At 41.0% G+C, this 18,183-nt stretch overlaps 1 pseudogene; it reads left to right on the forward strand.

Moving 5' to 3' along the window:
• The window catches only part of LOC119542515, a 230,353-nt pseudogene that overhangs the window by 124,549 nt on the left and 87,621 nt on the right, over window positions 1–18,183 (forward strand).

An 18,183-nucleotide genomic window follows, 5' to 3' on the forward strand; every position in this document is an offset into this window, starting at 1 on the left:
ATCTCCCTGAAGACGGCACCGGTATCTAAATAGAATTTAAACTCTTTGCTTTGCTTCCTTGTCTTCTGTATGGTAGTCTTGGATTCATGGCAAGTGGTAAGGCTTTTTCATTCATGATAGTGACAGGAAGATTCCACATTAGCAATTCACTTTAGCAATAGGAACACTGTGAGTATCACGTGCTGGGTGTGTGTGCAGACAGGTGGGGAGTTTGGGGGCTCAAGACTATTTGACCCGGGTAGCCTTAGCACGTGCCTACGTGCCACTCTTTTCGTATGCATAGTGGCCATTAGTGTATCAACTTTAGAGAAACGTCTATTCAAATCCTTGGCTCATTTTTTCAATTTTCTTGTGTTTTTGTTCTTGAGTTGTAGGAGTTCTTTATATATTCTGGATATTAAAACCTCATCAGATACATGGTTACCAAATATTTTCTCCCATTCCATAATTATCTTTTCACTTTCTTCTAATGTCATTTAATGCAAAAACATTATAATTTTTATGAAGTCCCGTTTATCTATTTTTTCTTTTGTTGCTGGTACTTTTGGTATAAAGTCTAAAAATCTATCATCTACTACAAGGTCCTGAAGACATTTCCCTCTATTTTTTGGAAAGTGTTTTATAGTAATAGCTCTTATATCTAGGTCGTTGGTCCATTTTGAATTAATTTTTGTATATGGTAAGATGTAAGTGTCCATATTCATTCTTTTGCCTGTGAATTTCTAGTATCCCCAGCACCATTTGTTGAACAGACTATTCTTTCCCCCATTGAATGGACTTGGCATCCTTGTTGAAAATGAATGGGCCATATACATGTGGCTTCTCTGCACTCTCAATTCTGTTCCACTTGTCTATATATCATTCCTCATATTGGTGTCACACTAGTTTAATTACTGTAGCTTTGTAGTAAGTTTTGAAATAAAGAAGTGAGAGTTGTCCAACTTGTTTTCTTCTTTCTGATTGTTTTGGCCATTTGGAGTCCCTTGCAATTCCTTACGAATCTGGGGATAAGCTTTTCCATTTCTGGAAAAAAAGAAAAAGAAAAGGGCTGCTGGAATTTCCATAGGGATGGCCTTAAATTTGTAGATTTCTTCAGGCAAAATTGATATATGAACCACATTAAATCTTCCAATCCATGAACATGGTATGTCTTTCCATTTATTTAGGTCATCTTTAATTTCTTTCAGCAGTATTTTGTAATTTTCACTGTACAATTCTTTCACATTGTAGTTTAAATTTATTTCCAGTTATTGTATTCTTTCAAACGGTATTATGATGGAAGTTCTTAAAAAATTCTTTTCCGGATTATTCATTACTGGTATATAGGTATACAACTGATTTCTGTGTGTTTATCTTGTATCCTGTCACTTTGCTATATTCGTGTATTTGTTCTCATAGCCTTGTGGATTATTTGGGATTTGGGGATCATGTCATCTTTGAATGGGTGTAATTTGAGCTCTTCCTTTCCAATTTGGATGCCTTTTATTTCTTTCTCTTGTCTGATTGCTGTGGCTAAAACTTCCAGTACAATGTTGAATAACAATGGTGACAGCAGGAATCCTCACATTTTCCTGATCTTAGGGGAAAGTTTTCAGTCTTTCAACATTGAATGTGATATTAGCTGAGGGTTCTTCACAAAGTCCCTTTATCATGCTGAGAAAGTTCCCTTCTATTCCTAGTTGTCTGATTGTTTTTAATAAAAGGATGCTGGATTTTCTCAAGTGCCTTTTCTACATCAATTCAGATGACCATATAGTTTTTTCATTCATTCCATTCCTGTGCTATATTTCAGTGATTGATTTTCAAATGTTGAACCATCTTTGCATTCTTTGAATAAATCCCTCTTGGTCATGGTACTTTTGGATTCTGTTTGCCAGTTTTTTGTGGAGGATTTTTGCATCTATATTCATAAGGGATATTGGTCTGTGTGTGTGTGTGTGTGTGTGTGTGTGTGTGTGTGTGTGTGTGTGTGTGTGTTGGTGATGTCTTTAGCTTACTCTGGTATCATGGTAATGCTGGCATTGTAGACTGAGTTAGGAAATGATCCCTCCTCTTCTATTTCTTGTAAAAATTTGAGAAAGATTTGTGTTAAATGTCTAAATGTTTAGTTGAATTCAGCAATGATACTACCTGGTCCTGGGCTTTCTTTTGGGGAGTTTTTGATTACCAGTTCAACCTAGTTACTTGATATAGGTCTATCGCAATTTTCCATTTCTTCTCATTTCAGATTAGGTAATTTGTATATTTCAACAAGTTGGACATTTCATCTAGATTTTCTAATATTGGGCATATAATTCTTCACAGTACTTTTTCCTTTTTAATTCTTTGAGGTTGGTAGTAATGTCCCCAAATTTATTCCTGAGTTTAGTTATTTGTGTCCTCTCTCTCCTTTGACTTGTCAGTTTGGCTAAAAGTACATCAATTTTATTGTTCTTTTCAAAGAATCAACTTTTGGTTTTATGATTCTATTCTTTTTCTCTTTTCTATTTGATTTATCTCTGCTCTAATATTTACTATTCCATTCCTTCTATTAACTTGGGGTTTACTTTGCTCTTCTTGTTCTAGTTTCCTTAGATGTGAAATTAGATTATTGATTTGTGATCTTTTTTCATGTAGGCCTTTAGAGGTATAAATTTTCTGCTGAGCACTGATTTCACTACATCATGTAAGTTTTGCTATGTATTTTTTGTTCTTCTTGTTCTCCTCAGATATTTCCCTTTTGATTTCTACTTTCCCTTTTGATTTCTACTTTGAACAGCTGGTTGTTTAATAGTGTGTTTTAAATTTCCACATATTTGATCACTTTATAGTTTTTCCTCTGTATTGATTTCTACCTTTATTCCATTGAGGTCTGAAAAGATACTGTGCTGGTTTGAATGTATTATGTCCCCCAGAAAAAGCCATATTCTTTGATGCAGTCTTGTGGGGCAGACATAATAGTGGGGATTAAGTTGGAACTTTGGATTAGGTTGTTTGCATGGAGATGTGCCCCACCCAGCTGTGGGTGGTGACTCTGGTGGGATACTCCCATGGAGGTGTGGCCCCACCCATTCAGGGTGGGACTTGATCAGTGGAGCCATATAAATGAAGTGACTCAAAGAGAAGAAACGGAGTGCAGCTGTGAGTGACGTTTTGAAGAAGAGCAAGCTTGCTAGAGAGGAACGTCCTGGGAGAAAGCCATTTTGAAACCACAACTTTGGAGCAGACGCCAGCCACGTGCCTTCCCAGCTCACAGAGATTTTCTGGACGCCATTGGCCATCCTCCAGTGAAGGTACCCGATTACTGATGTGTTACCTTGGACACTTTATGGCCTTAAGACTGTAACTGTGTAGCCAAATAAACCCCCTTTTTATAAAAGCCAATCCATCTCTGGTGTTTCGCATTCTGCAGCATTAGCAAACTAAAACAGATACTTTGTATAATTTCAGAATTTTAAAATTTATTATGATGTGGTTTGTCACCTAACATATGGTCTATTCTGGAAAATATTCCATATTCAACTTCAGAAGTATGTGAATTTTGCTATTGTTGCATGGGTTGTTCTAGATATGTTCAATAGGTCTAATTGGTTTATAGTGATGTTAAAGTCCTCTCTTTCGTTGTTTATCTTCTACAGTATATTGTATCAATTATTGAAATGAGTGTGTTGATGTTTCCAGCTATTATAGAACATTCTATTCCTATCACTTTTGTCAATTTATGCATCATATATTTGGGGCTCTCCTGTGAAGTGCATATATGTTTATAATCATTATATCTTCTCTCTGTGCACCCACCCACCTCCCGACCTAATCAGCTTCCTGTTAGGGTTTGCCTGCCGGTTCCTGTCGCCTCCTCGCCCCAGAAGCCCTAACGCACCAACCGACTTGCCACAGAGATGGCGACCCCGTTGAGCGCTCCCGACCAGGAGCCATAGAAGCGGTGGGCGCCCTGGAGAGGCGTGGGGTGCGTTCGCACAGTGGGTCATGCCCATGTGGTAGAGACCCAGGAAGCCAGAGCCGGTGAAGAACAGGCTCCAGCTGCCCTCCTCCTCCAAGAAGCGGCCCATGGTGGGTGGGACCGGAAGGGCAATCTGTCACATTGGGGCCTGGATGGGGCATCAGAGGTCAGAAAGATTTAGAGTCAGGGATGGGCCAGGATGTGGCTCTCAGAGAGGGAGCCCCAGGGAAGGCCCAGGTGCCCCTGTGCAGCCCCCCACTCTGTCCCCGCCACCCCAGCTAATGAGGTTCTGGCCAGTGATCCCCACTCACCCCCTAGGTGTCTGGGGGTGGCCCCAGGTGTGGCTGCAGGCTGTCAGCGCCCCGGCACCGCCCTTCAAGCCTGCACTGGCTCCAGATGGCTGTCCCACATTTCCAGGTAGCTGGATCCTGGGACCTGGAGCCCAATCTTGGTCTGATCTCTGGCAGTCTTGGCGAAAACATCATTTCCACCCCCATTTACAGCCAAGGATCTGAGGCTCATGGACGGAAAGTGACAGCCAGGGAGTGGCAGCGCTGCACCCACCACACCTGGCCGTAAGGGTCAATCTAGTCCTAATTCGGCAGCTGTCCTGGTGCAGGGACCGGACAGAGATGTGGGCGGCAGGAGGTCTGGGCTCCAGGCAGCACCCCGGCTCCTGGATAATGTTCCAAAACTCTTCACCCTCTCTGGACTGTAGTTTTTGAGTATAATGTGAGAGGCTACGAATCAAGGACCCACAAAGCCGTTTCTGCTCTGAGGCTGCCCCCGCAAACCCAGACCCACCATCAAATGCCCAGATGTGGGGGGAGGGGTTGTCAGGGCCAGCGGCACCAGGGGCCACCTGCAGGCAGAAAGCTTTCTTTGCAGCCACCAGCTGAGCTCACAGCTGTGGATATAGGGGTCACCACGTCCACATGCAACCAGGAAGACCCAACTTGGAGAGGCTCAGGCACCAACACAGCCAGGAAGCTCTGATAGGCCAAATAACTTCCCCCACAACACTGTAAATAGGACAGCAGCTCTGGAAACCAAGACAGGAGCACCGAGGGAAACTGAATCCCCCAGATAAAGTCCCCTATGTGTCCAAATGGTGATGCAGAGGAGGAAGCTGATGACACAGTTGACTGCAGTGGGACACAGATGACCTTATGTCCTCCTCTCCCCTAGACATCCTGGGGTGTCCCTGGCTGGGGAACTGGGGGAGCCTGACAGGATGGGGCACTCCATGAAATACAGCCTTGGAAGTGACGGGAAAAAGCAGAATGAGGTTTTTTTTTTTTTTTTTTTTTTTTTTATCATCATTTTATTGAGATATATTCACATACCACGCAGTCATACAAAACAAATTGTACTTTCGATTGTTTACAGTACCATTACATAGTTGTACATTCATCACCTAAATCAATCCCTGACACCTTCATTAGCACACACACAAAAATAACAAGAATAATAATTAGAGTGAAAAAGAGCAATTGAAGTAAAAAAGAACACTAGGTACCTTTGTCTGTTTGTTTGCTTCCCCTACTTTTCTACACATCGATCCATAAACTAGACAAAGTGGAGTTTGGTCCTTATGGCATTCCCAATCCCACTGTCACCCCTCATAAGCTACATTTTTATACAACTGTCTTCGAGATTCATGGGTTCTGGGTTGTAGTTTAATAGTTTCAGGTATCCACCACCAGCTACCCCAATTCTTTAGAACCTAAAAAAGGTTGTCTAAAGTGTGCGTAAGAGTGCCCACCAGAGTGATCTCTCGGCTCGTTTTGGAATCTCTCTGCCACTGAAGCTTATTTCATTTCCTTTCACATCCCCCTTTTGGTCAAGAAGATGTTCTCCATCCCACGATGCCGGGTCTACATTCCTCCCCGGGAGTCATATTCCACGTTGCCAGGGAGATTCACTTCCCTGGGTGTCTGATCCCCACGTAGGGGGGAGGGCAGTGATTTCACCTTTCAAGTTGGCTTAGCCAGAGAGAGAGGGCCACATCTGAGCAACAAAGAGGCATTCAGGAGGAGACTCTTAGGCACAAATACAGGGAGGCCTAGCCTCCCCTTTGCAGCAACCGTCTTCCCAAGGGTGAAACTTATGGTAGAGGGCTCAACCCATCAAACCACCAGTCCCCTATGTCTGTGGTCATGTTAGCAACCATGGAGGTGGGGTAGGCGAATACCCCTGCATTCTCCACAGGCTCCTCAAGGGGGCACTACATCTTTTTTTTTTTTTTTTTTTTCCTTGTTTGTCTTTTTTCTTTTTTTTTTTTTTTAACTTTCCCTTCATTTTTCAAATCAACTTATGAAAAAAAAAGTTAAAAAGAAAACAAACATACAATAAAAGAACATTTCAAAGAGACCATAGCAAGGGAGTAAGAAAAAGACAACTAACCTAAGATAACTGCTTAACTTCCAACATGTTCCTACTTTACCCCAAGAAAGTTACATACTATAGCAACATTTCAGTGAACTTGTTCCTACTACATCCATCAGAAATTAACAGACCATAGTCATTTCTGGGCATCCCCAGAACGTTAAATAGCTTATCTGTTCTTCTTGGATTATTGTTCCCCCTTCCTTAATTGCTCTCTACTGCTAGATCCCCTACATTCTACATTATAAACCATTTGTTTTACATTTTTCAAAGTTCACATTAGTGGTAGCATATAATATTTCTCTTTTTGTGCCTGGCTTATTTCGCTCAGCATTATGTCTTCAAGGTTCATCCATGTTGTCATATGTTTCACCAGATCGTTCCTTCTTACTGCCGCGTAGTATTCCATCGTGTGTATATACCACATTTTATTTATCCACTCATCTGTTGATGGACATTTGGGTTGTTTCCATCTCTTGGCAATTGTGAATAATGCTGCTATGAACATTGGCATGCAGATATCTGTTCGTGTCACTGCTTTCCGATCTTCCGGGTATATCCCGAGAAGTGCAATCGCTGGATCGAATGGTAGCTCTATATCTAGTTTTCTAAGGAACTGCCAGACTGACTTCCAGAGTGGCTGAACCATTATACAGTCCCACCAACAATGAATAAGAGTTCCAGTTTCTCCACATCCCCTCCAGCACTTGTAGTTTCCTGTTTGTTTAATGGCAGCCATTCTAACCGGTGTTAGATGGTATCTCATTGTGGTCTTAATTTGCATCTCTCTAATAGCTAGTGAAGCTGAACATTTTTTCATGTGTTTCTTGGCCATTTGTATTTCCTCTTCAGAGAACTGTCTTTTCATATCTTTTGCCCATTTTATAATTGGGCTGTCTGTACTATTGTCATTGAGTTGTAGGATTTCTTTGTATATGCAAGATATCAGTCTTTTGTCAGATACATGGTTTCCAAAAATTTTTTCCCATTGAGTTGGCTGCCTCTTTACCTTTTTGAGAAATTCCTTTGAGGTGCAGAAACTTCTAAGCTTGAGGAGTTCCCATTTATCTATTTTCTCTTTTGTTGCTTGTGCTTTGGGTTGTAAAGTCTAGGAAGTGGCCTCCTAATACAAGGTCTTGAAGATGTTTTCCTACATTATCTTCTAGGAGTTTAATGGTACTTTCTTTTTATATTGAGATCTTTGGTCCATTTTGAGTTAATTTTTGTGTAGGGGGTGAGGTAGGGGTCCTCTTTCATTCTTTTGGATATGGATATCCAACTCTCCCAGCCCCATTTGTTGAAAAGACCATTATGGCTCAGTTCGGTGACTTTGGGGGCCTTATCAAAGATCAGTCGGCCATAGATCTGAGGGTCTATCTCTGAATTCTCAATTCGATTCCATTGATCTATATGTCTATCTTTGTGCCAGTACCATGCTGTTTTGGCAACTGTGGCTTTATAATAAGCTTCAAGTCAGGGAGTGTAAGTCCTCCCACTTCGTTTTTCTTTTTTAAAGTGTCTTTAGCAATTCGAGGCATCTTCCCTTTCCAAATAAATTTGATAACTAGCTTTTCCAAGTCTGCAAAGTAGGTTGTTGGAATTTTGATTGGATTGCATTGAATCTGTAGATGAGTTTGGGTAGAATTGACATCTTAATGACATTTAGCCTTCCTATCCATGAACATGGAATATTTTTCCATCTTTTAAGGTCCCCTTCTATTTCTTTTAGTAGAGTTATGTAGTTTTCTTTGTATAGGTCTTTTACATCTTTGGTTAAGTTGATTCCTAGGTACTTGATTTTTTTAGTTGCTATTGAAAATGGTATCTTTTTCTTGAGTGTCTCTTCAGTTTGTTCATTTCTAGCATATAGAAACATTACTGACTTATGTGCATTAATCTTGTATCCGCTACTTTGCTAATTTGTTTATTAGCTCTAGTAGGTGTATCGTTGATTTCTCAGGGTTTTCTAGATATAAGATCATATCATCTGCAAACAATGACAGTTTACTTCTTCTTTTCCAATTTGGATGCCTTTTATTTCTTTGTCTTGCCGGATTGCCCTGGCTAGCACTTCCAGCACAATGTTGAATAACAGTGGTGACAGCGGGCATCCTTGTCTTGTTCCTGATCTTAGAGGGAAGGCTTTCAGTCTCTCACCATTGAGTACTATGCTGGCTGTGGGTTTTTCATATATGCTCTTTATCATGTTGAGGAAGTTTCCTTCAATTCCTACCTTTTGAAGTGTTTTTATCAAAAAGGGATGTTGGATTTTGTCAAATGCTTTTTCAGCATCTATTGAGATGATCAATTGATTTTTCCCTTTCGAGTTTTTAATGTGTTGTAATACATTGATTGTTTTTCTTATGTTGAACCATCCTTGCATGCCTGGAATGAACCCCACTTGGTCATGGTGTATGATTTTTTTAATGTGTCTTTGGATTCGATTTGCAAGTATTTTGTTGAGGATTTTTGCATCTATATTCATTAGGGAGATTGGCCGGTAGTTTTCCTTTTTTGTAGCATCTTTGCCTGGTTTTGGTATTAGATTGATGTTAGCTTCATAAAATGAATTAGGTAGTGTTCCATTTTTTTCAATGTTTTGAAAGAGTTTGAGTAAGATTGGTGTCAGTTCTTTCTGGAAAGTTTGGTAGAATTCCCCTGTGAAGCCATCTGGCCCTGGGCATTTATTTGTGGGAAGATTTTTGATGACTGATTGGATCTCTTTGCTTGTGATGGGTTGGTTGAGGTCTTCTATTTCTTCTCTGGTCAGTCTAGGTTGTTCATATGTTTCCAGGAAATTGTCCATTTCTTCTACATTATCCAGTTTGTTGCCATACAGTTGTTCATAATATCCTCTTATAATTTTTTTAATTTCTTCAGGATCTGCAGTTATGTCACCTTTTTCATTCATTATTTTGTTTATATGGGTCTTCTCTCTTTTTGATTTTGTCAGTCTAGCTAGGGGCTTGTCAATCTTGTTGATCTTCTCAAAGAACCAACTTTTGGTGATATTTATCCTTTCTATTGTTTTTTTGTTCTCTATGTCATTTATTTCTGCTTTAATCCTTGTTATTTCTTTTCTTGTACTTGGTTTAGGATTGGTTTGCTGTTCATTTTCTAGCTTCTTCAGTTGATCCATTAGTTCTTTGATTTTGGCTCTTTCTTCCTTTTTAATATATGCGTTTAGTGCTATAAATTTCCCCCTTAGCACTGCTTTTGCTGCATCCCATAGGTTTTGGTATGTTGTGTTCTCATTTTCATTCGTCTCTATATATTTAGCAATTTCTCTTGCAATTTCTTCTTTAACCCACTGATTGTTTAGGAGTGTGTTGTTTAACCTCCAGGTATTTGTGAATTTTCTAAGTCTCTGATGGTTATTGACTTCTAATTGTATTCCATTGTGGTCAGAGAATGTGCTTTGAATAATTTCAATCTTTTTAAATTTATTGAGGCTTGTTTTATGTCCCAGCATATGATCTATTCTGGAGAAAGTTCCGTGAGCACTAGAAAAGTATGTGTATCCTGTTGATTTGGGATGTAATGTCCTGTAGATGTCTGTTAAATCTAATTCATTTATCAGATTGTTTAGGTTTTCAATTTCCTTATTGGTCTTCTGTCTGGTTGATCTATCTATAGGAGAGAGTGATGTGTTGAAGTCTCCCACAATTATTGTGGAAACATCAATTGCTTCCTTTAGTTTTGCCAAAGTTTCTCTCATGTATTTTGTGGCACCTTGATTGGGTGCATAGACATTTACGATTGTTATTTCTTCTTGCTGAATTGCCCCTTTTATTAGTATGTAGTGGCCTTCTTTGTCTCTCAAAACATCCCTGCATTTGAAGTCTATTTTATCTGAGATTAATATTGCTACACCTGCTTTCTTTTGGCTGTAGCTTGCATGAAATATTTTTTTCCATCCTTTCACTTTCAGTTTCTTTGTGTCCCTGTGTCTAAGATGAGTCTCTTGTATGCAACATATTGATGGTTCATTTTTTTTGATCCATTCTGCGAATCTATATCTTTTAATTGGGGAGTTTAATCCATTTACATTCAACGTTAAAACCGTGAAGGCATTTCTTGAATCGGCCATCTTATCCTTTGGATTATGTTTGCCATATTTTTCCCTCTCTCTATTAATATCCTTTATTGTACCCATACCGAATCTCTTTAGTACTGAACCTTTCTCCAAGTCTCTCTGTCCTGTCTTTGTTTGTCTGTCTGTAGGGCTCCCTTTAGTATCTCCAGTAGGGCAGGTCTCTTGTTAGCAAATTCTCTCAGCATTTGTTTGTCTGTGAAAAATTTAAGCTCTCCCTCAAATTTGAAGGAGAGCTTTGCTGGATAAAGTATTCTTGGCTGGAAATTCCTCTCACTCAGAATTTTAAATATATCGTGCCACTGCCTTCTCGCCTCCATGGTGGCTGCTGAGTAGTCACTACTTAGTCTTATGCTGTTTCCTTTGTATGTGGTGAATTGCTTTTCTCTTGCTGCTTTCAGAACTTGCTCCTTCTCTTCTATGTTTGACAGTGTGATCAATATATGTCTCGGAGTGGGTTTTTTTGGATTTATTCTATTTGGAGTTCGCTGAGCATTTATGATTTGTGTATTTATGTTGTTTAGAAGATTTGGGAAGTTTTCCCCAACAATTTCTTTGAATACTCTTCCTAGACCTTTACCCTTTTCTTCCCCTTCTGGGACACCAATGAGTCTTATATTCGGACGTTTCATATTATCTATCATATCCCTGAGGTCCATTTCGAGTTTTTTTCAATTTTTTTCCCCATTCTTTCTTTTATGTTTTCATTTCCATTCTGTCATCTTCCAGGTCACTGATTCGTTGTTCAACTTCCTCTAGTCTTGTACTATGAGTGTCCAGAATCTTTTTAATTTGGTCAACAGTTTCTTTAATTTCCATAAGATCATCCATTTTTTTATTTAGTCTTGCAATGTCTTCTTTATGCTCTTCTAGGGTCTTCTTGATATCCTTCATATCCCGTACTAGGGTCTCATTGTTCATCTTTAGTTCTTTGAGTAGCTGCTCTAGGTGTGTCTCTTCTGGTCTTTTGATTTGGGTGCTTGGGCTTGGGTTATCCATATCGTCTGGTTTTTTCATATGCTTTATAATTTTCTGTTGTTTTTGGCCTCGTGGCATTTGCTGACCTTGATAGGGTTCTTTTAGGGTTTGTAGACCAGTTGAAGTCCTTATCTCTAATTTATCAGATCTACAGCTTCGTGGAGTACACTTTCTCTAAGTAACCAGCAGGTGGCGTCCACGAGCCACCTGTTCTCCACAAGCCAGATCTCCCCTGCTTAGCCTTTTTGGTGAGTGGGGGAGTGAGTCTTGTGGGGCCCAATTGGTGTCCCAAGCTTGCGTGTGTAGTTGGTGTTGCCTGCCCTGTATGTGGGGCGTGTTTCTGGGCAGTCGGGGAAGGGGGGTGGCCCTAACAATCAAATCTCCCTGATGATCCTAGAGTTTTAAAGCTACTGCAATAGTCTAATCCTTCAGTTCAGTCCTGCCACAGTTTGTCTCTGCCACTGACCCACAAGTCTTTGGTATTGGCGTATGGCTCCTGAGACTTGCAAGTGGGCCCCTCTTCCAGGCTGTGCACCCCGGGTCCTCTGTTGAGGGATGACTGTGCTATGTCGCAGGTGAGTGCCGTCCCCCCAGGGCAGTTCTGGGCTGCTGGGCTGTGTTGGGAGGCTCCCAGTCTGCTCAAATGATGGCTGAATGGGGCTCTGTTAATTCACACTGCTCCCCCTTCCCAGCTCTGGGACATTCAGCTGAGGTTGCAGGGAAGGCTAATGTCCACGCCCAGTTTTGTGGTGTGTGCCTGTTATTTGAAGCACTTCCGTCACACTGGGTTGTCTGGGGCAGCTCTGGGCTATGGGGCTGGCGATGGGCAGGAGTGTTTCCTGTCCACCAGGATGGTGGCTGTGAGCGGACACCCCCTTTTCTTGGGAAGTTGTGTTGTTTAGTGAATTTTCTCAGCCACTGGATTATTGCCTTTTGTCTCAGAGCTCTCTTAGTTCTGCTCTTGACTTGACGTGCCCAAATTTCAATTCTTTGAAGCTTTCTGTATTGAGCTTCTTAGAGTAATTGTTTTAGAAAAAGCAAAAAGGATTTAAAAAAAAAAACAAAAAAAAAAAACGGCCCTCCTCAGAGATCTAATGGGTTATTGAAATGCTAATAGACAAAGCAACCAGGGCCATTAAGGAAAAGTGCCCAGGGCAGAGAGATCAGCCTTGCTTCGGGATTTGCATATGCGCCTCAAGGCCTGATCTCCGCCCTTCCCCTTTCTGTGTTCACCAGAACTCCAAAAATCCTCTGCTTTTATTTTGGAGTTTTTCGTGTTGTTTTTTTTCTATGCCTGTCTCCTCTCTGCTGGGCTGGCTGCTCTCAGAGTCTCTGGTGTCTGGCCTCAGTCTATCTATGGTTGGAGTTTGAGTCAGTAGAATGAGTTTCCGTTAAGAGCAGCCACTGCAATTCTCCCTTCTCCTTCCTGGAGCTGACAGCCCCTCCTCCCCCGGGACTGAGCCTGGCAGGGAGGGGCGCGGGTCCCCTGGCCGCAAAAACTTACAGATTTCGCTGATCTCAGCAGTTCCACGTTTTCATGAGTGTTGTATGAAGTATGCCCAAAGACAGATTGCTCTGTGGTGTCCAGTCCACGCAGTTCCTGGCTTTTTACCTACTTTCCTGGAGGAGTAACTAAAACATACAGCTCACCAGTCTGCCATCTTGCCCCGCCCTCCCAGAATGAGGTTTTATTGCATGATGCCATTTATGCAAACATTAAAATAAAATCCCTCCAAAAGCATTACTATATATATATATGTAATGGGTAACTGCCTGGGAAGGTAGTTGGAAGATCAGACATTAGATATTCTAGGGAGCAGGCCTGTGGGGAGCAAAGATGGGTAAAGAAGGGATATGAAAGAAATAAAACAGACAATGTGCAACTGATGGACTGAAAGGAAGGGTGGGGAGAGTCGGGGACTACACATCTGGGAAGAAGCAGCAGTGCTGGACTCAAACCCAGGGCAGCCTGGCTTGGGTCTGACGCTCAGGTCCCTTCCTTCCTGTCTCCTCAGGACAAAGGAAGGAGCAGACAAGTGGGGCAGACCCTCGGGAATCCTCCTCCACTGAACAGAGGGACTGGGGGTCTCTTTCTATGGCAGCAGGGGGTGGGGGATAAGGAGAGATTCTGTGGGGGACCCTGAACTTGGCAATGCACATTTACAAGTCTTTTCCCCCTCCCAGGCTCTGGACTCAGCACTTTTTCTGGATTATCTCATTTAACCTCCACAAGAGCTCTGTGGGATCCATAGGGTTCCTAACTGCATTTTACAGATGAAGAAACTGAGACAGGAACCAGGAACCCCAGAGAGCTCAAGCAGGACATGGCTCAGCTGGGCCTTTGCAGGCCTCCTTGCTTCCCTAAGACATGCTCATATTTTTCCATTCATTTCCTTATCTGTTCTTTTCTGTGTAGGACTTCAGATGTCCTGTCCTCCAGTTCATGACTCTTTTCTTCTGCCTCTTCAAATCTGGTGTTGTATGTCTCCATTGTGTTTTTCATCTTTTGTATTGTGTCTTTCATTCCCATAAGTTCTGCCAATTATTTCTTTTCACACTTTAGAGTTCTTCCTTATGTTTGCCCAATGTCTTCTTTATTTCCTTCATCTCATTTGCCATCTCTTCCCTCAACTCATTGATTAGATTTTTGGATTGATTTAGGAGATTTGCTTGATTAATAATTAGTTGTTTCAATTCCTGTATCTCAATTGAAGTGTAAGTTTGTTCCTTTGACTGGGCCATTTCTTTGTTTTCCATAAGATGACCCCAAATTTTTTGTTATCTAGGCATTGGGTTTCCTTGATTACCTCAATCAGATTTTCCCAAACCAGACAGGCCCAGGTCTCAGCAGGATGGTAAAATGAGTATCATGTTTCCCTGAGGAGCAGGTTGTCTGACTTTCCTGTGAGGTCTCTAGACTCAGTGCTTTTCCTATCCTTCCAAGCAGATGATGCTGTCATCCCACAGCTAACCACTGGTGTAAAGAGGTGTGGTCCATTCTCAGTGGACCATGTTCTGGCCGGGGGCTGAGAGTGTCAGAAGCCAAGCTTAAGTTGTTTCTGCTTTTCCCACACCAACCAGGCCCTAAGGTCTGAATTCTCTGAGTCAGGGCAGCCACTTGAGCTGGGCCCTGACCCCCTTTTCTGAGGAAGATACACCCCCAGGGGGTTATCTTCTCCACTTGATTTCCTCCTTTGTCTCTCTGACTCTCTAACTCCACCCTTTCCTGGGTCAGCACTCACAATTACAAATGCATGAGGCTTTCTCTAATGAGCTACTTGGAATTGGAAAAAAGGAAAAAGAGCAAAAGCCCCTTTTCAGAGCCAGTCCACAGCCCCCCCAGTTTTGCTGGTCAACTGATGTTGGTCTCTGGTTCTCTATGCCCCTTTTCTTGGGACACAGCCATTTTCCAGTATTCTGAGCTCAGCCATCTCCAGAATCCTCTGTTTCTATTTATTTGTGCATTTTTTTCCTTCAGCCCTGCTTCCTCTCTACCAAGAGGAAACTCAGGTTCTTGCTTGCTCTGGATTTATCTGTACTTGTAGCTTGTATTCAGTAGTCCAAATTTGTTAATTAAAACTGTGATTGTAGTTTGGTTGTTCTATATTCCCTGCCTCCCAGCAGAGACTGCTTCTTTCTCCCAAAACATAGTTTTTCAACTCAGCCTGCTATGCCTGTGGGGGACACAGCTCCACAGTTTGGGGAGCATTACCTACAGTTTTTCTGCTGCAATCTCAGCTGTTCTACCCATTCCAGGTGTATGATATGTTAACAGTCACAGATGTTCCCCAACAGTTGTTTCAGACTATTTACCAGTTGTTCCTGGCTATTTACTAACTGTTCTAGAGGACTAAATAAATTCCACACTTTTCTATGTGGTCACATTTTTCATGGGCCCTGACATTTTTTTTTTTTCAGTAGAACAAAGGTTTATTTCTCATTCACATTACATGCTGATAGCAACTTTACCTTTGCTCTGCAAGTCTTCTTTATTCCAGATATTAGAGTAAGAGAGAAGTCCCTTTCTATTCAGGCAGAGGAAAAGAGCAAGAAGATTGGTTGAAATGTCATAATGACTGCTTAGAATTCACATTTCATTGTCCAAAACAGATCATTTGGCCTCTTGATGTCAATGGGGGGTAAACTCTTCTTCCAGGAAGGCACTGAGCCACATGGTGAAAGGTGGGACTAAATAAGCTTCATTGTTGTGCTACCATCTCCCAAAATTGTGTTCCAAACCATGCACTCCTGTCTTCTATCACTCTGTAGTGCTCCCTTTAGTATTTCCTGTAGGGCAGGTGTCTTGTTCACAAAGTCTCTCATTGTCTGTTTGTCAGAAAATATTTTGAGCTCTCCCTCATATTTGAAGGACAGCTTTGCTGTATATAGGATTCTTGGTTGGTGGTTTTTCTCTTTCAGTATCTTAAATACATCACACCACTTCCTTCTTGCCTTCGTGGTTTCTGCTGAGAGATCCACACATAGTCTTATCAAGCTTCCTTTGTATGTAGTGGATCACTTTTCTCTTGCTGCTTTCAGGATTCTCTCTTTGTCTTTGACATTTGATAATCTGATTATTAAGTGTCTTGGCATAGGCCTATTCATATCTCTTCTGTTTGGAGTACGCTGCGCTTCTCGGATCTGTAATTTTATGTCTTCCATAAGAGATGGGAAAATTTCATTAATTATTTCCTCTATTATTGCTTCTGCCCCTTTTCCCTTCTCTTCTCCTTCTGGGACACCAATGATACATACATTATTGTACTTTGTTTCATCCTTGAGTTCCCAGAGATGTTGCTCATATTTTTTCATTCTTTTCTCCATCTGCTCCTTTGCATGTAGGCTTTCAGGTGTTTTGTTCTCCAGTTCCTGAGTGTTTTCTTCTGCCTCTTGAGATCTGCTGTTGTATGTTTGCATTGTGTCTTTCATCTCTTGTGTTGTGCCTTTCATTTCCATAGATTCTACTTGTTTTTTTGAACTTTTGATTTCTGCCTTATATACACCCAGTTTTTCCTTTACAGCCTCTATCTCTTTTGCAATATCTTCTCTAAACTTTTTGAATTGATTTAGCATTAGTTGTTTAAATTCCTGTATCTCAGTTGAAGTGTATGTTTGTTCCTTTGACTGGGCCATAACTTTGTTTTTCTTACTGTAGATTGTAATTTTCTGTTGTCTAGGCATGGTTCCTTGGTTATCCAAATCAGGTTTTCCCAGACCAGAACAGGCTCAGGTCCCAGAGGGAAGAAATATTCAGTATCTGGTTTCCCTGAGGGTGTGTCTTAGAAAATTGCTCCACCCTGTGATGCCTCAGGTCGCTGTGCTTTTCTGCCCAGCAGGTGATGCCTGTTAGCCTATAATTCTTGACTGGTGTGAGGAGGTATGGCTGTATTCCCCTAGGCTCTGGGGTCTGGTTCTGAATGGCCCTGACATGTTTTTTAAAGTGATTGTATATGGAGAGGAAATTTTTAGATATTGACTTAAAAATGTGCAAAGTATTATGTATTAGTCAGGGTACTCCAGAGAAACAGAACAGATGGTTCTATATACACAGATATATAGATATCTACATATCTATCTATATTGATAGATAGAGATAGAGATAGACTGAGAGAAGACAGAGATGTAGAGACAGAGTTAGAGGGAGGTTTTTTATACAACAGGCTTATGAGACAGTGATTAGGGGCTATAAGTCCAAATTCTGAAATGCAGCCTGCAAGCTGAAAACATCAATGAAAGTGAAGGTGAATTCTCCAGGAGAAGCTGGCTAGTGTTAGTTGAGTCAGAAATTCTTGTTTTTAACTTTTGAAATCATTAGTTATGGATTTTAAGACCTCCAACTAATTGGATTATGAAACTCCCCAAAATTGCTAAAAGCCAAATACTTTGTTGATTGTAGATGCAATCATTCATAGGTGCAATCAATTGATCATAGATACAAATTCATCTATGAAATACTCTCACAGTAACAATCAGGCCAGTGCTTGCTTAACAAAAACACCCAGACAACACAACCTATACAAGTGGACACATGAACTTAAACAACACAGAGTACATGATTTTTCAAGAAACTTTTGTGATCCATGAGCAAAACTTTTGGATGACTGATCCAGACTAGTTTGGAAATAAAAACCATGTAAATGAAAAAAAAAAAAAAACAAAGGCTATATAATCAGCAAGTGCTATAGCAAGGGAGACACCCACCATCATTGGTGTTTGGCAGAAAGTCAAAGACAGACAAAGGAGCATAAAAGCTTTATAATGGAAAAAAGGGATGACTTCAGGTAAGCTCTGAGTAAAGGTTGTGGCCATGGGAAAGCTGGAGATAGGCTAACTAGAAGCATCTTATGTGATTGGTAAGGGGAGCATACTTGGATCTCTATGGTTGGTGTTAAGTTGGAAGTGGCAGCAAAAGATAGGGAAGCTGGCAGTGGCTAAGTCCTGACTGCTTGGGGCCAATGGCTATAGACATTGTTTGGCTTCTTGAACATGTTGCTGCAGATTGTGGGTCAGAGTCCTTATCTTTATTTTTTTTTTTTATCATCATTTTATTGAGATATATTCACATACCACGCAGTCATACAAAACAAATTGTACTTTCGATTGTTTACAATACCATTACATAGTTGTACATTCATCACCTAAATCAATCCCTGACACCTTCATTAGCACACACACAAAAATAACAAGAATAATAATTAGAGTGAAAAAGAGCAATTGAAGTAAAAAAGAACACTGGGTACCTTTGTCTGTTTCCTTCCCCTACTTTTCTACACATCCATCCATA

This window comes from Choloepus didactylus, chromosome 8 (assembly GCF_015220235.1).
Source record: "Choloepus didactylus isolate mChoDid1 chromosome 8, mChoDid1.pri, whole genome shotgun sequence".
Classification (NCBI taxonomy): domain Eukaryota; kingdom Metazoa; phylum Chordata; class Mammalia; order Pilosa; family Megalonychidae; genus Choloepus; species Choloepus didactylus.